The sequence below is a fragment of the Cupressus sempervirens genome, chromosome 2, assembly GCF_028749045.1.
Source record: "Cupressus sempervirens isolate cs-2001-9-10 chromosome 2, ASM2874904v1, whole genome shotgun sequence".
Lineage (NCBI taxonomy): Eukaryota > Viridiplantae > Streptophyta > Pinopsida > Cupressales > Cupressaceae > Cupressus > Cupressus sempervirens.
Window position 1 is genome coordinate 251,485,555 of NC_143119.1, and position 23,182 is coordinate 251,508,736.

The window sequence follows — 23,182 nt, forward strand, 5'->3', positions numbered from 1 at the left end:
ATATTTTATGATGGGTTTTCATATATATATCACATAACATCCACCATAATTCACATTTAAAAAAAAAGCTTTCATGAGAATCTAGACACATTTACAAAACCTCTAAGGTGGGAATCAATTTACCAATACACACCAGAGTGAAATAAGTAGTACACTACTTTTCATAGAGATAACAAGAAGAGAAGGACAAAGGGTTTGAAAGAAGAGTGGTGTGAAAATATGTCGTTAAGATGGAGAAGGGGTTCATGAGCAAGTTGGTTGTCCTTGGGCATGATGATGACCCTCTTGGAATTATCAAATTCAATTATAGTAATTTAATATATTATTTTAATTATTTAAATAAATTTAGTATATATTATTTCATAATTTTAAATAATTTTATTAAATTTTTCTCTTTGTATTATATTTATATTTTAGATAATTTTAAATTTTTATAATTTAATTTTTTTGATATTGTATCATTATATATTTTATTATGTTTCATAATATCTAAAATTGAATCTAGTAACTTTAATTATATCTTCATGTTAATTTCTAAATCAAATAATTTTAAAGATAAAATAAATTTATATAAGCTAACTTTTATAAAAGTAATTTTATATAGCAATTTGATATTTTTTTGAAAAAATTAGGCTCCAATTTCATTTTGTAAGTTTTCTTAATTTTACTTTCTTGATTTTCTTTAATGAGTTGTCCCAATAATTATCATATGATGTAGTGCCTGCCCCTAGTTTACTTTTAGTTATTATTGCCAAACTCTTTTAGGCCAATTTATATTTGTGCTTGATGATTAGTAACATTATTTTCTAGATTATTAGATATTATTTTCATACCCAGTTGAATATATGATGAGACTACTTTGGTACCGGTTAGTTCATGTATGCATGATTATAATTTGATGATGATTATCTATAGTGATTTTAGTTATTTGATGATGTTTGTTAGATAGATTATTTATACGTGTTTTCTCTAGATACTTACCCCATACTGCATGTGTATGGTGTGTGTGTATGTTTTCTTTATGTATGATGTCTCTGATGTGGTTAAGGAAGGGAGTCGTAGTCACTTGCTAGTCAGGATCTACACGATGCACCGCTTCCTACCATTACCTATTTAGTTTAGAATATATGTGTTTGTACATGCGTAGATTTTATGTAGATTGCAGGCATCGAGTATCAACTTCCCTGAATTGCTAGGATGAGCATACCCTATCACAATATCTCAATGGTAAGGGAGGGGAGATAAATTTTTGAGTCCAAATCCTAACCTTAAAACCAATTGTCCTAGAAATTAGGATAAGTATCTAAGATGATTACCCTTTCGAATTTGTCATAGGATGTAAATTCATGATTATAACCCTTGGTTTTGATCTTGTATGTGATATTTTATGATGGGTTTTCATATATATATATATATATATATATATATATCACATAATATCCACCATAACATCCACCATAATTCACATTTGAAAAAAAAGCTTTCGTGAGAATCTAGACACATTTACAAAACCTCTAAGGTGGGAATCAATTTACCAATACACACCAGAGTGAAATAAGTAGTACACTACTTTTCATAGAGATAACAAGAAGAGAAGGACAAAGGGTTTGAAAGAAGAGTGGTGTGAAAACATGTCGTTAAGATGGAGAACGGGGTCACGAGCAAGTTGGTTGTCCTTGGGCATGATGATGACCCTCTTGGAATTATCAAATTCAATTATAGTAATTTAATATATTATTTTAATTCTTTAAATAAATTTATTATATATTATTTCATAATTTTAAATAATTTTATTAAATTTTTTTCTTTGTATTATATTTATATTTTAGATAATTTTAAATTTTTATAATTTAATTTTTTTGATAATGTATCATTATATATTTTATTATGTTTTCATAATATCTAAAATTGAATCTGGTAACTTTAATTATATCTTCATGTTAATTTCTAAATCAAATAATTTTAAAGATAAAATAAATTTATATAAGCTAACTTTTATAAAAGTAATTTTATACAGCAATTTGATATTTAAAAAAAAAAAATTAGACTCCAATTTCATTTTGTAAGTTTTCTTAATTTTACTTTCTTGATTTTCTTTAATGAGTTGTCCCAATAATTATCATATGATGTAGTGCCTGCCCCTAGTTTACTTTTAGTTATTATTGCCAAACTCTTTTAGGCCAATTTATATTTGTGCTTGATGATTAGTAACATTATTTTCTAGATTATTAGATATTATTTTCATACTCAGTTGAATATATGATGAGACTACTTTGGTACCAGTTAGTTCATGTATGCATGATTATAATTTGATGATGATTATCTATAGTGATTTTAGTTATTTGATGATGTTTGTTAGATAGATTATTTATACGTGTTTTCTCTGGATACTTACCCCATACTACATGTGTATGGTGTGTGTGTATGTTTTCTTTATGTATGATGTCTCTGATGTGGTTAAGGAAGGGAGTTGTAGTCACTTGCTAGTCAGGATCTACACGATGCACTGCTTCTTGCCATTACCTATTTAGTTTAGAATATATGTGTTTGTACATGCGTAAATTTTATGTAGATTGCAGGCACCGAGTATCGACTTCCCTGAATTGCTAGGATGAGCGTACCCTATCACAATATCTCAATGGTAAGGGAGGGGAGATAAATTCTTGAGTCCAAATCCTAACCTTAAAACCAATTGTCCTAGAAATTAGGACAAGTATCTAAGATGATTACCCTTTTGAATTTGTCATAGGATGTAAATTCATGATTATAACCCTTGAGTTTGATCTTGTATGTGATATTTTATGATGACCTTGAGTTTGATCTTGTATGTGATATTTTATGATGGGTTTTGATTTATATATATATATATATATATATATATATATATATATATATATATATATATATGTAAACGGTCGAAGTCTACATTAATTATTATTATTTATTGTAATTAATTATTTTATGTGTTAAGAAAATTCGAACACAAGACCTCCCACATGAGAGGCTCACAAGTTACCATTGTGTTGTAGGCTCTTGCCTGATGGGTTTTCATATTTCATTTTGTAGGTATTTAATTAGTTAATTTAATGAAAAATTATTAAGATAATTTCAATAATTAATTATATTTAATTAATTAAATAAAAGAATTAAATTTAAAGAGAAATTTACAGTTCTAATTTTAGATCGTAATAATATTTATTTAATTTAATAATAATATATTTAGGAGATCATTTTTAAATAAATGCTAAATATTATTATTACTTGAGTAATAAATATTTTATCAAAAAAATGCTTCAAAAATTAATTAAAGAAAGAAAAAGAAATTAATTTATTAAAGATATTTTAAATTACAAAAAGTGTGAATGAATATTCAAAAAAGTAAATAAAGAGTTAAAAGATTGTGATCAACGAGTTCCCTCGCATGATTGCACAATCGCTGCCCCAAATTTAGGAGAGAACTCCTTATCAAAGATTGGGAGTTCATTTTGTAAGGACCTGGATTTTTGGAGAAGGGATTTTCAAAAAGAAGGTTTTGAGAGGAAAGAGAATTGTCTCACAATCTTTCGATGGTTGCGTATTAGTGTTAGATTTAGGTAGAGTCTTGTGTTTTATTCACACAATGAATTATGTTCTTTGAAATTCTTGTCTACATCATGTTTGTTAAATTTATTTTCCAAATTTCATTTGTGATGAATCTTTCAATCTTTCATTGTGAATTTACTTGTAATCATATCAAATTTCTATCTGTATATGAGGATTGAAAGATTAGGAAACCTTTGCTCTATGAATTGAATAGTTGATTATTTTAATCAAGAATAGTTTTGAAATGAAATCAAAATTTAGAATGAAAACTCGATTGGTTTGTCTAGGTTTCCCTATCAGACTAAATTCACAATGTTTATTAATTTAAAAAAAAAAAAAAAATTTAAAAAAATCATATATATATATATATATATATATATATATATATATATATATATATATATATATATATATATATATATATATATATATATATATATATATATATATATATATATATATATATATATATATATATATATATATATATATATATATATATATATATATATATATATATATATATATATATATATATAGGGAGGGGGGCTTGTTTTAAAAAAAAAAATTATATTAAATGAAAAATTTAAATTTTAAAAAAATTGGGAGGGAGGCAAGTTTCATACCCCACCTCCCCGCCTAGTGGCAATTTAAGTCGCAGCTGCCTGTAGTAAGTATTGCAATAGCAAAAATAGTACCTTGTACTGCCACTATGGCCATAGGCTACTGCGGCCAACAACCTTTAATGACCACATGACAACAACCTTTGATGGCCGACCGACGGGCCATAAACGCAATCTCCTTTAGTTTTTTTTAAAAATTGTCTTTTAAATTTTTTTTTAAGTTTTATAAAATTTAGTTATTATTTATTATAAATAATTTTATTAATAAGTTTTATTATTACTTAATTAATTAATAAATAATACTTTATTTATATAGTTTTTAAAAATAATTATTAATTTAATTTAATTAATTTAGTTAGTTAAGTTTATAATTAATAATAAATATTATTTAATAACGCTTAAGTTATTTATTGATATTATTATTTAATAATTTTAATTATTAATAAAATTATTGTAATTTTATTTAATGATCAATAATTATTATTTTAATAATTTATTGGAGATAATTATTTTTAAAGTCATCTTATGATATTTAATTGTGATCCTTGTAATTTCATAAGTTAAGGGTAATTGTGCAATATTTTTAAACACGAGAAATGGGTTAAGTTGTAAGGGTAAAATGTAAATCTTATTTGCTCAAAAATTTACATTGAAACAAAAATTTAAACCTTACTGTTAACTCAGATTGTGTGTCTACAAAATCAAACAAAACTATGAAACTACACTGTTAACTGTATGTTGTCTTATGTTTTGGGGTTTGGGTTGACTAGAGTGATGATCAGTCCTAGGATGTTTTACCAGAGGATCGGGAGTTTTGTTTTTGTGATGATGTTTTAATCTTGATCTTTTATACTCAACCATGGTAATGTGTCTGGTATGCTCTATGACGAGATTGGATCTATTATTCGTTATTGCTTCCCAGTATTCTTGTGTGAAATCGAGATGAATGGTGTGACCTATTTGACTTAATTTTGAGTCTTCAATTAGTTATTTTTGGATGCTTTCTAGTTGCTTATAAAGGACTGAGGTGTTATTGTGATTTGTCTTTTGATGCTTTCTAATCACTTGTATAGGGCTGAGGTGAAAACTATGATTCTTTGATTTGTACTTTTATGAGCTTAGGGTAGGTTATCTGTATGTAATGTTAGGAAGTGGCTTGCAATGGAGGTCGGAGCCCAAAGTGGCTGCCTGGGTAACCCATTGTAGGTTATTTTAATAAGTGAAAACACTACACTAAATGAGAGTAAAATGAGCCTAATAAGAGTCTTCGTCTTTCCTTGTACATGCCTTGAGTGCTAGTACAAACTAGGATGTGAGTAGAGAGGATGCTTGGTTGCGACCATGTGTCGTTAGTATGCCTTGTCAATACAAAAGGATACTAGTGCCGCATAGAGTCACTAGGGGTTCGGGGTCAAGTCAGACTACCAGGGTAACTCTAGAGTTGACTCATGCGATGACACTTTCCCACTTGCATAGTAGATTCCCTATGTGTCTTTGTTTGCCTTTGGGTTTAGATGTCATTTTATGTTGGAATCTTTGAGTTAGTTTACTTTTAGGGTTTTCCTTGACTTAGATATTACTTTGATTTTTGGGATTGTTCTCCTGTTTGAGATTTGAGACTATCTCCTCAGCATGGTGGGAGTGGACCTTTTTGGGTTACCACAAGGTTGGTTGGTAGTGCTTTTTACTTTTACCATTTAGATCCATCCATTGATGCCGTGGCTGTAGTTCCTTATTCTATATTTCCCTTCATTCTATCTTTGTGTATTATGGTGGATGGTTATATCTATATGATGGATGATTTTACTTATTGTATTGTATTTTGTTTCATAGATCCAAAAGGGATGATGTAATCTATTTTATATGATGTATATTCTTTAGCCTTTCATACCCTGTGACATGTACAATGGATGATTGTGCATTCCAATTATTGCCAACTGGTATTCAGAATAAATATATATTATTTAAATGGATTTGATCTTGTAGTTATTATTTTATATGGATGCATTATTTATTGGACTTAGTATTATTTAAATTTAAATTTGATTCAATGTCTTGGGATCCTTAAGGAATGTAATCTGTTATGTGTTGCTTATGTATGATTGTATGTTATTGCTTCCGCTATTTTATAATTGTTGTATATGTTATTCTTTAAAAAAAAAATGTTGGCAAACTTAGTAAAACTTTAGGTTAGTTCTTTTGGATCCCTTGGCGGGGCATTACATATGATCATTTTACCTTATTTCAAAATGTTTAAATGCTGTATTACTTAAATTTATAAATATATCATGATTACCTATTAGATATTAAGAGTGCTAAATTTTGTTTAAGATTTTTTTCTTTTTAAATGACAATTTAATTATCTAATTAGTGCTAATGATTTTTTATATAGTTTTATCTGTAGAATAAACAACAATTAATCTCAATAAATACTAATTAATAAATAATCTAGAGTTCGCCCCATCATATAATAACCATCTTTATAGAATATAACATTATTTTATTATCTTTAAACATACAATGCTTTAGTATTTAGTAAATAGTGAGAACCACTATTTAACAATTATTAAAACTTGAAATAAAATGATTTAATAATAATACAATTAACCACTAGGCTTCTTAAGTGTGTCAAAAGTACCTACCAGAACTCAATATCAGATGTTGGGTTTCTTCATCAGTACAAGCAATAAAATAAATGGCTTGCACATCTCACACTTCACACTCAGGTCTACCTTTGACCAATGTGGCATACAAAAAAACTAAAAAGAAGATGATAGTATTTTTTTAAAAATATATTTTTAAAACTTCGACAGCTTTAAACTTTTGCAAACCTAAGAATATGGTCGTAAAAAAATCATAAATGATACAAATCAACTCAAAAATAATAAACCACCAACATCTTATATCAAACATTCTCCCATAAGGATATCACATATTGACTTACCATCACCACCAAACATTAGACCAACTTCAGAACGTTCAATAATCTCCATCATACATCAAATACTCTTGATCTTGCATATCTAAGCTTCCCATATACTAGGCAACACAATTCTCAATTAGGTTGACTTCAAAGATAAGACTGAACACATACATTGCTTCATTAGTTTAATTCAACACACTTAAAAATGTTGTCAATAACAGAAACACTCAACACATGCTACTAATAGACACATGTTATTGATGCAATACTAAATCTCTAAAAAGATCATGCAAGTATGAATAATAACTATTTGATAATAAGTAAATTAATAAAAAGACGATCCTTAAATATAACTCTAAGATGAGAAATTAAATATTTTGTACTTGTTCATAACAACTAGTTAGAATTGTAATATTGGTATAAGGATTCAACTATGTAGTTTTGTGTTGCCATGATCTATAGTTCACACAAACCCATCTCTCATGAAATGAACACTTATCACTTATTATATGTATATGATGCTCACAAACTAAATAGTTGAATCTTGATAGCAATATCACAATTTAACTTACTATAAAAAATATCTCCAACTTTTCAACTCTTTACATTTTTTAATCAACTTAAATTTTGAAAAATTAGACTAATAAGTTCAAAAAATAATTGTAACTTATTAAATACATTTTACCAATTACATATCTAAACAAAAATACATTAACTATGAAAACTCAACTCTTAAAACATAATGAAATCAAATAAGATTGAATTGAAGAGTGTGTAGGTGGAGTGCAAAATTAAATTGTTGATGGGGAGATTAATGATAAGATGACACTAGTGTGTTGTTATCAAATATCAAAATCTAGTACTTACTGACAATAATAATTTTCTTTAAATCAATCATTCATGGAATGAAGATGATTGAAGGTCCACTTGTCTACCAACAAAGCATGATATTAGCTCCATATGTTGATTGGATAGAGTCGACCTTGTTAGCCTAATAGAGGAAGGTGACCTCTCCAAACTCCAAATCACATTCTTGCATCGTTCTATTAGGTAGGTGGGAAACACCAAACAAAGTTACCCTTTTGTGTACTTGTATTCTTCTTTGTTGTCATTGTTAATTTTTATTATTCCCTTGTCATATCTTACACGATCAGAGTTGCTATGCTTGTATCTTTGGGTATTTCAATTCTATCACACTAGTAAGTGTTAGTTTTAGTTAACTTGGATAGTTGTTCTTCCATACATGTGATTATTTGGCAAATAATTGTTAGAGTTATGACAAATATTTGTTAATTAATTGACTCATTCTAGAAGCCACTAGTAATCTATTGGTTAGGTTGTTTTAATTGAAAAGCAACTAGAAACTTCTTGTTAGGAAGCACCTAGAAACTTCTTGGTTGAGTTGTCTTGATCAAGAAGCAACTAGAAACCTCTTAGTTAAGTAGTATAAAAAAGGGGTCAAGGGAGGCATTTGGAAAATAAAACAGAACATAGAACAACAAGAGTTGTAGAAGTATTTGTAGTGTTAGCAAATGAGTTTGTAGTGATAGCAAGCAATCTTTTAATGTTAGCAAGGGCGTAGTGATAGTGTTGGGGATAGCAGTGGGGAATATCAATAGGAAAAATTAGGAGGTTGTCTGAATTCTATTAGTGAGAAGCAAGAAATTTTGTATCTCTTGATTTGCTAAAGTTAATATATTTTCCATCTGCAAAATTGGTTTTCCCTTAGGTATTTTCTAGGGACGATTTGTCCGAAAATATTATGTTATTTGTGTTTTGAATTTTTTTTCATATTTTATTAGTGAAGTTGCAGTTGTGTTATTTTTTGATATTAGCTGTAAATTTATTTTTGGCAATTTAATAATTATTTGTGATAAAAGATTAATAATTAGTGACTGCAATAGAAATTTTGATAATCAGAATTTTAATTAACATTATTTTTATGCCATCTCTTCTTAGGCTTTTAGTCATCGTGCTTATGTTGTTATGCCATGTCTTCTTAGCCTTTTAGTCATTTGTTCTTGTGTTGTTGTTCGGCCACATTCATTAACACAGTGGCCCCTGGGCGTTGTTTGGCTTGTAATATATTGAATTGAGGAAGGTGAATATATATGTAGAGGCACTTTCCCGCAGCCCCACTAGTATCCTTGTCCTCCGCAGATCCCTAAACTATGCCCCTTTCAGGTAGGGTTACCCTATTTTGGAATGCTTTGCTTGTTTGGTGTTGAAGTAGCTTGGCTATTTTTGAAGCGGTTGGATGATCTGGCCCAGTTAGGGTCTGGTCTGAGTTTTGGAGTCTCTATTATGAGAGACGCAAATGAGGGGTTTTTTCCTTCTCAAGGGTTTGCTTGTCTCCTTGTCTCGCGTTTAGCTGTATTTATTATGCAGAAGGCAACGAGCCACTGATTCAGACTTCGTTTAGAAAACATTCATTATGCCATGGTCTCAAAATTACTCATGATTTAAGTGTAGGGTTAATTGGATGAGTTAGCGTACGGATATTGTTTTGGTCCAAACAGGTTCTATTTTAAATTGCTTGAAATTTTGGGGTTCTAGCCCTTTTCTCTCAGGATTCTTATTTATTAATGGCAATTTGTACATATTGGATTTTATGGAATTTTTTGTTGGAGATGAAATCTCCTTCTTGGACCCATAAAGATGGACCGAAGCACTTCTTTCCCCATGAAGAAACATTTTTCACATTACACTTGGACCCATAAAGATGGGCCAAAGCTGAGGACAGAACCATAGAGCTAATTGTATGCATCGAGCATAATCAACCCTCATAGGAGCAGAGGATAGCTATTCCAGATTATGTGGAACGCCTCATCCAGAAGTGCTTCAAATGCCAGGTGAGAACTAGTAGTTGTTCCTTTGGTTATATATTTAGATGCAAGATTATACAATTTAATAATTCAACATGATGGATGTTTCTTGATGATTTTCTGGGAGCTTGATGCAAACAACAAAAATCTGCATCGTGAAAACTTTTCAATTATCACATACTTTATAATTAGGTTTTGAACTCAAAGAAAAATTATTCGTGTTGGATCATGTAAGCCCATATCTGATAGTATCAGTGCACTTTGGGGATAACAGACATACAAATATATCTCACAAGGTATTCTATATTGAAAAATATTTGTATTAGAGAGAGTGAGAAACCTTTGCATTGCATTAAAATTTAATGCGAGGAAGAACAATTGCGATAGCATAGCTCAGTACAATACACAACATGCCTTACAATGATTTCCAACTCTTGTTTTTTTGATGTTAGAATAGGATTAGGTAAGGTGTGTTTTAGGATTATTGAAAAAAAAAATTTCAAGGTTGCTATAAAAGCATATTATTGTATTCATTATGATATTGAGGTTATTCATAAGTTGAAATGTTCTCCAAAAACCCCTAGATAGTTTGCGTCAATTGGATTCGTTCAACTTAAAAATATTATCATACCATTCAACAAATTTCATTGTAAATTTTCATGTAGGGATTACAGTGGTTCTACAATCCAGTTTGGTACAGAGGATGGCTTTAGAGCACTTTGGTTTATATTATCTTTATGTAATTTGTTCTACTTCATGAATGAAATTCTAATCTATAGTAGGGATAAGATATGATATAAATCACATTTTGTGGTTGTGTAAGAAGCTTTTTGCATATTCAATCCATACCAGAGCTTTCCAAGCGTGGCTTCCTTTAAAATAAACTTGAGCTTTTAAAATACTATCTTTTTAGAAAAATCCATGTAACCTTGAACTCGAAGAATTTTTCAATTTTAGTAAGGTTTTCTTGTGATCAAAATTAGTGAGACAATTTTAAGATAATAATTAAGATAATCCTCCATTTGATCATTCTCTGTTAGTCTAAATGAATAACAACATTGACAGAGTGGTTACAAATACTTAATCTCAGAATTCTAGATCTATGCAGTATCAGGGCTTGCAGGAATTTATCCTATTCAGGAAAATCATTCCCCAAAACTACCTATCTATTCTTGTGATCAAGTAAAACCATTATGGAGCTATACATTTGGAGAGGTAGCATCATCTTCATACAGACCTTTCTCTAATGGCAGCACATCTGATTTGCAATCTCATGTTGGCAATTTTGGACAAATTGGTAGCTTTTGAAGGCTTCCAGCCACTTCATATGGTCTCTATTAGATGCCATTGAGATCTGGGTTATCTTTTGATGGCCTGCAAAATCTGCTTAGATCGCAACAAGTGCTTAGTGATGTGACTCCAACTTCCTCACCAGGACTAAATGCCCACTCATATGATGCTATTAGTCAATTCCCTGCAAGAACAAACAGCAAATTTTCTCCATATCAACAATTTTATGGTCATTCACCAGTTTTGGTAAGTAGTGCATGTTCTGAGTGTAATAAAAAATGGGTGCATCCAACTACCACCCAAACACCGCCTCAAATCTTGACCTGGCCTTGAATGCATGCAATTAATCCCTTCAGCCTCCAAGACTGAATTGTTTATTCCTATTTTGTGAGATAGGATGACACCTTCCAAACAACCCTAGTGATGAAAAGAAACTACAGACATAAAATAATCTCTGATATAACTGTCCAACACTTCACTATAATGCACAAGAAATAAACATCACTTGGTAACTAAGAGAATATTGGCATTTGAAATTAAAATTCCAAGAAAATCAAAATGCATGTAGTTGCATATATTTCAAGATGAAACGATTAGTGGTAAAATTAAAAATGGTAAAAAATATTCCATTTAGATGTGTCGAAAATAGATGAAATGTTGTAGTATTAATGATATGATTGAATAAACTTATAGCATTAAAAATGATGTCAGAGCATATAACAAAATAAAAACAAAAGCGGAAAAATATTTCTAAAGGACAACCTGCAACTAGCCATGAAACAATTATAGCCTAAGAAAATATCACATTGTCTTCTGATTATTTTGTTTTTTAAAAGTTTTTTCAACATTTTAATTTTTTTTCGTTTTTGCCAAATGACAATTGTAACACAAAAATAGAGAACAAAGAAGTAACACTTGGAAGTAGAACCAATGATTACTTCAAATGAAAACTAATACAACTTAGACTTTCTAAAGCCATATAGGAAAAACTAACTTGGATTTTATTCCATTAAACTCAATGCTGCTGCAAATTATACCCGGCTGTCTATGTGTAGAATATGCAAATATTTCAGACATCTACAGCAATTTCATTTCTTCCCAATGCCCAGGTCATGATATTGAACTTTTTATTTTGGATTTGACTGCAGTTTGGCCACCAATATCACTAGACGACACTCACATCTAATTATATATGAATTTCTGCTGATGTATTGCTGACTGGGATTGAATTTTCTGCTGGTAGTCATTGTACTAATTCCTTGCAGTGCTGTGGAGGCTATGTGTTGTTCCAAAAATGCAAGAAACAGTCGGATCTACTAAATTCCTCCTTGATTTTGCAGTGGTGGTGGAAACATGAGCTGCCTGGAGGATGTATGTCTGCCCCTAGTTAGTAGTCTTGTTTTAACTCCCAGACCCTCAGATCTTCTGTTGCAGTGAACTGATTTTTACCTTCTTCCAAGTTTGGTCTGATGAACCCTTTCAAAATTCTAAAGCCAATTAAGATGCCATGTTGTTCAATGCTAATTATGGCCCTTGGGTGGTCTTTCACACCTGCAAGTCTGTTGTCTCCTGAGAAATTTTGTAAAGCTGAAACTTCGTGCTCAGAGCTCCAGCTCCAATTTTCTGTGTTAAAACCAATATCTTTATGCTTAGAATGACTATCCCTCTTTCCTTTTTTATCCTTTTTCCCTCAACTGGTTTGAATATTACTTTAATGACATATTATTTTAAGAGATGACTTCTTCCCTGTCCTACTTCATGCATTAATCAAGGCACGCGTTTTGCATAGGTGAATGTTAAAAGGTTGAGCATAAATCTAATGCTGGGTTTGAATTGTGTCTGTCAAATTTTGGAGATAAATGTTGTTGGAATTATTTCATAAATTTGGTAGTTATTGTTGCTACCAGAACCTTCTACATGTTGAACATCTAGAATAAATGATCCTTATAGTATTGTTATATTGTTTCTCTGAATGGACCCCATGCAGGAGTTAAAGAGATTATATTGTAGGACAAAATTATGCGGTTCAAAATAAGGCTGATTTAAATGGGGAATAAAGCATTGGGAACCTCCTATGAATTTTTTGAAATGAGTTTTATGGGGCTTTTATTCATAATTTAGGTAGTATGCACCAATGGTGTTCCTAGAAGCTTTAAGTGAGGCTTTACCCATGAAAGGTTTCTCTTATGGCTAAATAACTATTTTTAGAGTTGAGACACAAGCACTTCTTCCAGATTTGGTTGGAGCAACTTCTTAAGGAATTGATAATCTTATTATTGATGGGGACTCTCTTCTTGTGATCATTGCACTTTTAATTTTAAAGGGTCTTACCCAAGATGAGGCCTCATCAATTGGAACTGAATTTGTGACTGTATGATATCAATAATGCTAGCATAAACTAAAATCAAATTCAGTTTTCTGCTGATTTTTTGAGTGCATCGAGAGCCCCTTGTAGGGCATCTCATCATTAATCCAATTCCTAGGCTGTTATCGATAGGATCCTGGGATATATGCCTTCATGTTTATTTCAACTTTGAAGATCATAATCATACCTTTTTAAAATATTGTTTGAATCTTTGGGTGACAATAGTAAGAGTACTTATCTCTCTTGCACCAAGTAGCATTTCCTTTGTGTAGCCTATCAGTTGGGAGTGTGAAGTAAGGATACTCATTACTTTATGTGGACAATATTTACCATAATGAAGAGCTGGTATATTATGTTTATAAAACATTGGCAGTGGCTTTAGATTGGTTACTTGCTCAGATTTAGTTGTGGGTGGTGCTTCTGTTGATTTTTCAAGTGAGCCATGAAAAAGAATGCAGGCAGGCCATGTGACTCATAGAGAAAATGAGCTGTAACATATGTAAATTAGCTTCAGTTTTCAATTATAACTACTCTTGAATTTGTGTACAAGTTGGCAAATTTTATCCCTTCAGCTAAATAGAGGACGTGGCTTCTCAAGCTTCTCCTTTTGATCTACTCTAAGGTATCTGCTTTTGATCTCCTCTAAGGTATGTCTTTGGGCTTGTCAAATAATATATTGGCTAATAAAACCTTAAAAGTTTAAAACTAGTTTTTGATGGGAAATCTATGTCTCTCTCAAGTTGGTGGGTGTTTGTGGGGATTCTAAGCAATTAAGGTCTTTCTACGATCATGATGTAAACATATCGTGAAGGACTTTACCAAATTTACCATAAAAAAATCAAAACAATAGCACTTCAGTGTACCCATTGCACCCTACAATGTGATTGCTAGTTTAAACTATGCTGACTCTATATCTTTATTTACTTTAGTTGTTTGTGATGCTTCACTGCCTATTGCTTCCAGTGAATGATGTCTCAAATTTTTGGCAATATAGCGTAGTTGAGTTACTATTTCCAGTATGTGTTTGTTTATAATATGTGTACATGGGTTACAGTGGAGTTTGAGTTAGGTGTTGCCCACAGTGGGACCTCAACAAGCGACTACTCATCACATGAACATTGAAAGGGTGACCATTGGAGGAGGAAGTAGGAATGTAATAAAGTGGTAATTGTTAAGACTGAACATAATACAACTTCAATAGTTAAAAAAGCTAAACAGTACAAAATCATTAAAATCTTACATATTTTACATACATATTTTCTAGTTAATATATAGAAGACTAATAATAATAAAAACTCCCTCTTTCTATATGAATTTTTTAATTATAGTGTAATCATATAATTTCTTATCCCTGTGCAAGTAGTAATTTATATTTAAAAAAATTATATATTAAAAAAATAAATATATAATATAATATCTTTAATATATATTTAGTTTTAATAATAGTTATAATTTAATATTATTAATAAACTCTTTGTAATTGATGGTAATGGATAATGTAAATTTATTATGGTGATTTAACAAACAAAAATAATAGATATTAATGAATATAATAATATTTTAAATTGAATTATAATATATTAAACATAATTTGACAAAATTGCATTTAAAAATTAATAATAATAAGAGTTGTCTATTTTAACAAAATGTATTTTTGGAAAACTTTATATATTAATATGTTCAACTTAGTAATAGTATATAATTTTCAAGAATTATTGTACAATCATAAAATATAAAAATTACATTTATCAATGATAATTAGTGTTTTCGTATGTTATGTTTCATTTATTTATTTACTAATCTAATGTGGTAAAAATATGAAGCTTAAAATTAATTGACACGTCAATATGGTACGTGACATACAATTGAACATGCAAATGGTCCTACTAAATAACTCAGCATAAAGCTAAAGGGTATGTAAAAGAGTGTACATAAGGAACAAATGAACAACATATCGGCTACAACATTCACATGATTCAAAATGTTAATACAATGATTGAAGTGTAGATGTTTGAATTTATAGTAAATTAAATTGGTACTTAAAGTTGTTCTATTTTTCCTTGCCAAATTCCACACTCTTATTATACCCTTCCCTTGGAAACATGCTAAAATTCCTAATTGGTGTTGTATAAATTAACTCAAAGTTTGGTGAGAATTGGTGTTTTTTTTGATTTAATTATTGTAATAGTATGTCGGTTTCCACTTTCTCAAATTATTCCAAGGAGGCTTGAGGCTTCCTCCTAGTCACCAAGATGCCATTCTAACATTTTGGTGTTACACTTAGCCTACATGAAAATTCACATGCAACATTTTCCTTGTGAGATGATCATAGATGTGTGTATACTATTAATTTTTTTTTTAAATCCTCCTACATGAATAGAATCTTGATCTTTATTACAAGTAGAGTTTATTACAAGTAGAGTATCTTGTAAATCTTTCTCTAGACAACAATTTATAATTCTCTCCTTGAAATGCATTGATTAGCACTATGAATCATTCTTTCTCTGAGGATTTATTTGTTTGTTATGCAACAAAGTATGCAGAAGGTTCTAGATGTGGTATTTCAACCTCATGGATTGCCTCAACTTGTATGTGGCTCCAATGAAATTGTATTATATATTTTTGTATGGTTTCAGCTTAAATGAGTCATAATGCATGCTATATTACAAATATATCTTTTGGAGCTAATTTGATCATTTTTTTTCTCGTGTATTTGCATGTGTGTACAATTTAGAAACTTTCTAAGGATTATAATATATTGTCATATAGGAGTTTTCTTGTAAATTTTAAGAGAGTGTAGTACCTCTCGTGTTTGCAGTCTGTACCTTATTTTATTTTGATTCGAGAGATACTTGTACTCGTGTTATGTTTTACATTTGAGATGACCTGAGGGACATATATTATACCTTGATTTCAGTATTATAGATGTTATACTACTATGCTCATAGATGTTACACTACTATGTTGTGTAGTTGATCATATTTGCATGTTGAAGCCATTTTGAGATGATAGTATGCTCTATGATGATATCTGGTTATCCAATATTCGGTCATATCTTGATTATGTTGTGATGGATTTGGTACTATGTTTAATTACTTCATTCTTACTTTATTATGCTTTATGCGAATGTGAGTGATGTAAATGGATTATTTTAATATAATTGAATAAATAGTTAAATTAGGTATTTAATGCATTTATTGCTTCGACTATGTTATTATATGCAATTGCACTTGATTGTGTGTTTTATTGTGCATGATTTATATCCTTAGCAGTGACACATGGAGTTAGTGATTCAACTATTCATCTTTGCCAATGTTGTCCTTGTATGGTCGACATATCTTTATTTAATTGTTTACATTAAACCCTCTGGTGATTGGATTAATTTCAGAATCATTTGCATTATGTGACTAGATCCATGAGTGTGTTTGTGCATTTAGAGTTTCACATTGTCGCTAAGTTTGCTAAGGAAATTTCAGTGATTTTGGATTTTTGGGCTTTTAATTTAATTGAATTTAATTTTTGGCAGCTTTGGCATAGATGTATTCCTATTAATATGAATAGACTATTTTTGTTTGAGTTGATTCAGAATTTAGCTAGGTTGGCTAGTTATTTGCCCTAATCGATTATTCACTCAAAAAGTGAATAAGTATTGAAAGTGGAAATTAATTCCTTACTTCTCACTTTTGCAAATTACAAAATTAAGAGATTTTTTGAGAATCCTTTTTTGCAGGATCACATTTTTGTTCATTGTGAGAGTTACAAGCATGAGATGTTCGTGAGGTTAGTCTTGTTGGATCCATCTCAGGGAGACCTTGTCGTGCCGTGATTTTTGGTAGCTTCTGTGGGTTATTTATTTTATTGTGTTGGTTCCTGTTTCTGCCCTTTTTTGTTGTCAGGTAGGGCTCTCTCGTTTTTGTGTTTCAACTTTGTTTCTCATAGTTGTTTGTTAGGAGGCTAAGAACTAGTGTTCCCCTCTGTTTCTGTTTGCTAGTTCTGCCCAGTTGGTCAAGTATGAATGTTTTCCCTATTTTTTGGGATGAGGGTTTGGGGTTTTGAGTTTATATGCTGGCCGTTTTTGCATACGGTGTCAGAACCCAAATTTTATTGAATTTTCGTGGCTTTTGTGCCCTAAGACCAAATGAGTTTTGTTTTCGAAGTTTTTCAATTTTGGGGTTTTTACCTCGTTTTATGTGTTGTCCAATTTTCTCGGGTTTTCTTTGCATGATGATATGCTCGTGGACATGGACCATTCGTTGGGATGTCAGTTAGATCATTGCTACACTTTTATGTTGCATTGGAATGTGTGTTGCATCTGTCTTGTCAAAATGTTTTCAGTTGAGTGATATTTTGTTTGTGTTCTCATCCAGCCCTTGTCTTATGATCTTTGTGATGGTGGTGCGCTACACATGAGCACGTGTGCACGTGCATTTGTCGGGTGACTTGTGAGGCCTGATCTCCTAGTTGTGTTCTGTTGGAGTTATGTTCATTGGGGTTGGGTTGAGAATATGCATGCCTACAAACACTCATCGTGTGATGAGTATGGGTATGTAGGGTAGGTAGTGGAGGGGCTTCTCTCGCAGCCTTGGTGACCATTTCCTAGAGGGTTGGCATGGAGGAGTTTTTGAACAAGTGATAACTAATTAAATTATAGGGTAATAAAACTAAGATAATAAAAAGTGTTGTCCTTCGATTTGATTCTAAGGATACTATGTGTTGGCCTTGAAGGGAGTCCCTTGAGTGAGTGACCGCAGTAGTGTGATGGCCTCCAAGGGAGTCCCTTGAGAGTGTTTCCACATTTGATTTAGCTTGGGAGTACCAAGCACATTACTCTCCACTATAGCCCTACATAGTTACCCATAGAGTGTTTGACCAGGACATGTAGTACTTGCATTGTCTCATGTTATTGGTTTCAGTCATCTTTATTGTCTGGCGTGAGTGTTAGCTATAGATGTTTACTTTATATGTGTTTGTGGTTGGATCATTATCTCCATCACGACGGGATGGACCTACAAGTTTCATGTGGTTGGGAGGTGTAGCTATCTTCACCACTGTTGGGGATCGGTGTACAAAGACAATCTATTGTTCCAGTGCGATTGTTGCTTGATGTTTTCACTTGACACTTTGAGTTTCAGAGTATGCTTTCTTGTGATTTATTCTTTCATTGGAATGCTTGGATATCATATTTAGATGATGCTGGTTATTTGACACATTCCCTTATTATCATGTTTAGCATAGGATTTAGATGATGTGATTTGATTGGTTGGAATATCTAATGCTTTACTCCTTTAGCATGATTAGATTTCCTTATTCTTATGATGTAGTACGTTTTAGTTATGATGCTCTAATAAGACAACTCCTATGATTTGGTCAGTAGTTTGGGATGTTATGCACGGGGGATGGCTAGGATCTTCGAGGTCTCATGAGGCTATTATGGTTGGGAGGAACTGCGCATGAGTTTGGTTATTCTTGTACATTGCGATGTTGCTTTCAGTACATTCTTTATTGCTATGTTTTAGATGGCTAGATGTAGTTTTCGTCTTGTAGTTATAGTGTTCAAGTGTCTATGTCGAGGTGGATTTGGTACTCGGTGTTGAGGAATTTCATTTCTTAGGTTTTTACCTTAATGTTTTCTGACTTGGTGTTTTGGATCCTTGTGCGAAATTGTACTTTCTTGCTCAAGAGTGCAAAAGTTCACGTGGTGTGCTGGGTTTTCTCACGTAGCTCTTGGTACTTCCTCACATGAAACCGCACACTAATTATGGGTGTTTTGGATACTAGGCCAAGCATTTCCTCGTGTTGTTTGGTGCATTTCCTCGCGCGAAAGATAGATCCTCCCATGGTGTGTTGTACATCCTCACTTGAAATTCTATCAATTGTTGTCCTCGTGCAAAAAACATGGGGCATCTCCACTAGTTCTAGAGGAACGCTTTTTGGTGTTTTAAGTACCCTTTGGGTATGCTTAATTTTCCATGCCTTGACAAATCTGAGATTCCTTGACAGATCTGAGATTCTTTATTTTGTTGTCATCTTTGGTCGTTGTTTCTTTGTTTGTGTGTGTCAGGTTGGTAGTGGCATTTGGAGATTCGTTGGTTGCTGAGATTGTGGTTAAGTCTTCTGTTGCGATCTTTGTGATCCTTATATGTTGAGTGTCGTTCACATCCATACTTGTTTAATTTTTTTTATCTTGGCTTGTATTGAATCCTTGTTCCAAGGATCTCTGGGCGGGGCATTACATCTGGTATCAGAGCCCATGTTACAACATTAGGATCTTTGTGTTATGCTTCCACTTTGTGTGTTTTCAGTTTGTGTATTGCTATTTTATGATTGTTTATCTTGATATCTTGTTGGTTCATACTTGCGTCTCTTATGTTTGTGACAGATGTTTCTAACCTTATCTTGTTGCTTCTATAGTGATGTCTCCTACATGTAGGTTTGGTGGTCGGGGTGGTAACTGACAAGTTGTTCAAGAAGAACATCGCGAGGAGGAACGACATGATGGTGAGGGAGAACATGGTAACAACAATGATGCCAGTGCTGCAAGAGATTCTTGCTCAGTTGGGGCCTCATGTAGAGGAAAAATAACGTGACAATGGCCGAGAAGAGGAATCTTATCATGGAGATTCACATCAGTCAGAGCATAGGGAAGAGCATGAACGCGAATGTTCTCGTACACCTAGTGGTAGGGGGCATTGTTGGAGAGGTCGTAGTTGGAATGATGATGACTTTACTCAAGTGGAGATGATGCAGGAACTTCAAAGGTTCAAACCACCATTGTTTGATGGCCATGGAACATGGCTCAAGGCGGAGACCTAGTTACTAGATATGGGGCATTGCTTCTCCCTACTAACTTACAGGAGCAATGTGAAGGCCCATTGTGCCATCACACAGTTGAGGGAACATGGTTCTATTTGGTGGGATATGGAGAGTGAGAAGCTCCATATTGATGTGCTAGATCTAACTTGGGAGATCTTTGAGGAGAGGTTCAGGGAGAAATTCCTATCTCCATAGTACTGTGAGGCCCATACTGATGAGTTCCATGAACTCAAGTAGGGGAATATGATGGTGGACCAGTATGAAAAGCATTTCCTTGGGTTGAGACAGTATTGGAGTTATCGACATGATGAGGCACTCCTCATGCAACATTTTGTTAGGGGTCTTATGGAGTGTATCATTGGGGATGTTCGTGTTCACCAGTGGAGGATGCTTGCACTTGCCATGGAGAAGGCAAGAATTCTTGAGAGCAATGTGGCTAGGGGTTTTAGTGGAAAATCAGGATGTTTAGATACCTCAATCCTCTAGAAAGGGCTAGACCCAGTCAACACCTTCTTAGGGTGGTAAACGTCGAGGGTATTGGACCAAGAGTGGTCAATCTTGAGGTAATTCAGGGAAGAAAGGAAATGACCAGAATTGTGGATAGAAATCTCAATAGGATCGTCCTCCTTAGAGTAGTTAGCAAAAATCTAGCAAGGGTAGTACACTGTACTCATTTTCCTCCACCTGGTGGAAAGGTATTGATGGTCCTCATAGTTGGAATTCCCCCAATATTATACTGTTAGTTTTCCATGTGCCGTCTCTCTGTCGTGAGTTGAGCACTTGGTCTTCTGCAATTTATAATTTCAAAGGTTCTCTATTGCGTGGAGCAAGTGGATATTGTGAGACATTTGGAAACTCTTGCTTGGCACATACAGAAGATTTTGAGTTTACAGATGTGGAGGTGCTGTGACTAAAGTCGCTGCAGGTGCCGTGACTGAAGTCGTTGCTATAGAGTGAAGTGAATAGACAAGAAGCCCGTGCCATATGAAAGAAGGGTATGGAGTTGCAAAGGATTCCCTATCGTGAGCCCCTGCCATTATACTGTGGGGTATTGGTATGCTAGACCAAGTGTTTGACAATATACCTTTGCAAGCAGATTATCCACGGTACCCTGATATCAAGACCAGATTGCATGAGAACTGTTTGACAAAATGTGTAGTATTGTATCTGCTTTGGTTTATATTCAAATATGGCTTAGTATTATTTATTTATATACTGTTTAGTATTGTTTTGAATCATGGACCCCCAACCCAATCTAGCAACATTATAGTAGATAGTTGATCGCTTGACATTATTAGAGAAGGATAATGCAGCTCTGAAAGTCACAAGTCTTTTTCTCTCAGAAGTTTCCCAAGGTCTCTTACTAAAGCTGTAGAAGTTGGATTCAGTGAATCAAACTCTCTAGGACACTATTCACTCCCTATTTGAATCATTAAATGATTCGAACCAATAGGTTGTGGCTAATTCTTCATGCATCCAAGACCTCTCTAAAACTTTTACCACACAAACAATAGGCATTACAAAAGATATCAGCTCCATTATTGAAGACTTCAGGGATATTGGAAACCTCAAGGACAAGCAGACCAAGCTTGTTTATAAACAAACATCTCTCTTAACTAAAACAAAGCAACAAATTAAATCTTGGGCCTCCACTTGCAAAAACTCCAACACTACGCCTTTGCTCGAGGTCGAAAAAATTGTTCAAGAGAAGTTGGCAGAAGACTGGGTTAGGCGCTTCAAAGAACTCAACATTTGGGTTAGAGGTCTTCCTTTGTCAGCCATCGATCCTCTCCCCATTGGCTACTCATTTCTCAGCGAGCAACTAGGTATTTTCGATATTACATTAGATAGAGCATGGTTTGGACATGATGACACCCTTTTTCTTAGGTTTCTCTCATTGGCTAATCGACTAGCTCTCAGAGCAACGTAGAAGCTCTTCCTTCTTCCCACAAAGATATTTCTTGATGAGGACCTTACAAAATTACAAGTAGCTAAACTAAAACACTCTAGGAGTCTTGTGGTAGAAGCAAGGAGTAACGGAAAATGAGTAGTAATAAGGAATCTAAAAGCAGTTATTCGTGACTCACCTCCCAAGGGTTGGGATACAAGACATACCCAAGCCAAATGACAGTCTAAGTACCAACAGTTGGGCAAGTCTAAGCCCTTCATTGGCTCTCTTCTTATCAACTATTGGAATGACAATGGCTCTCTGTGGTCTTTGCCAAGCTTACTTCATGATGTAGTTAGGTATGTTGATTTGTTGGTTGCTACCAAGACTCATGAGAGTCCTGCTCAGCCCCTTCCAGGTTACATAGGGTATCAGTGGCTTTCAGTTTGCAGGGAGGAGGTCTGCGCTTCAGGTGATGTGCGTGGTTTTGGTGGGGTTGCTTGTTAGATTAGAGATGATTTGTTCAGTACTACCACTTTAGTTCTTTCTGAAGTACTAAACTTTAACCAATAAAATTTTTAACTTTAAAACATTGCATGCATAAATATATGGAAATAACATTTAAAGCAAATGCATCCACATAAACACTTGACACCGGATATGATTACCGAGAATCTCTCCAATGAGAAGGTAAAATTGGGGTGGGGATGACACCCACAACTCTTCAACTACTGCAACAATAAAGTTCACCTGTTAAGGTTACATGTTTTGACCATTCTCATGATCTGCCCTGTGAAAGGCCTGCTCTGTTAAAGGCTTACAAAGTATTGTTAGATTCTACCATGTTAAAGCATTTTAACACCTTGTTAGAAG

General features: G+C 32.8%; 1 long non-coding RNA gene across 4 annotated transcripts in view; it reads left to right on the forward strand.

Annotated features, from left to right (window-relative positions):
• Positions 1–9,117: 9,117 nt before the first annotated feature.
• The window catches only part of LOC149572003 (uncharacterized), a 28,991-nt gene continuing 14,926 nt past the window's right edge, over positions 9,118–23,182 (forward strand). The window contains exons 1-2 of one of the 4 annotated variants that reach the window (XR_016359891.1): positions 9,118–9,980; positions 10,619–13,090. This is a non-coding gene — a long non-coding RNA (uncharacterized LOC149572003). Of the gene's footprint in view, positions 9,981–10,618; positions 13,091–23,182 lie in introns of those variants that run through there. The other 3 variants (XR_016359892.1, XR_016359893.1, XR_016359890.1) reach the window with 3 other exon arrangements.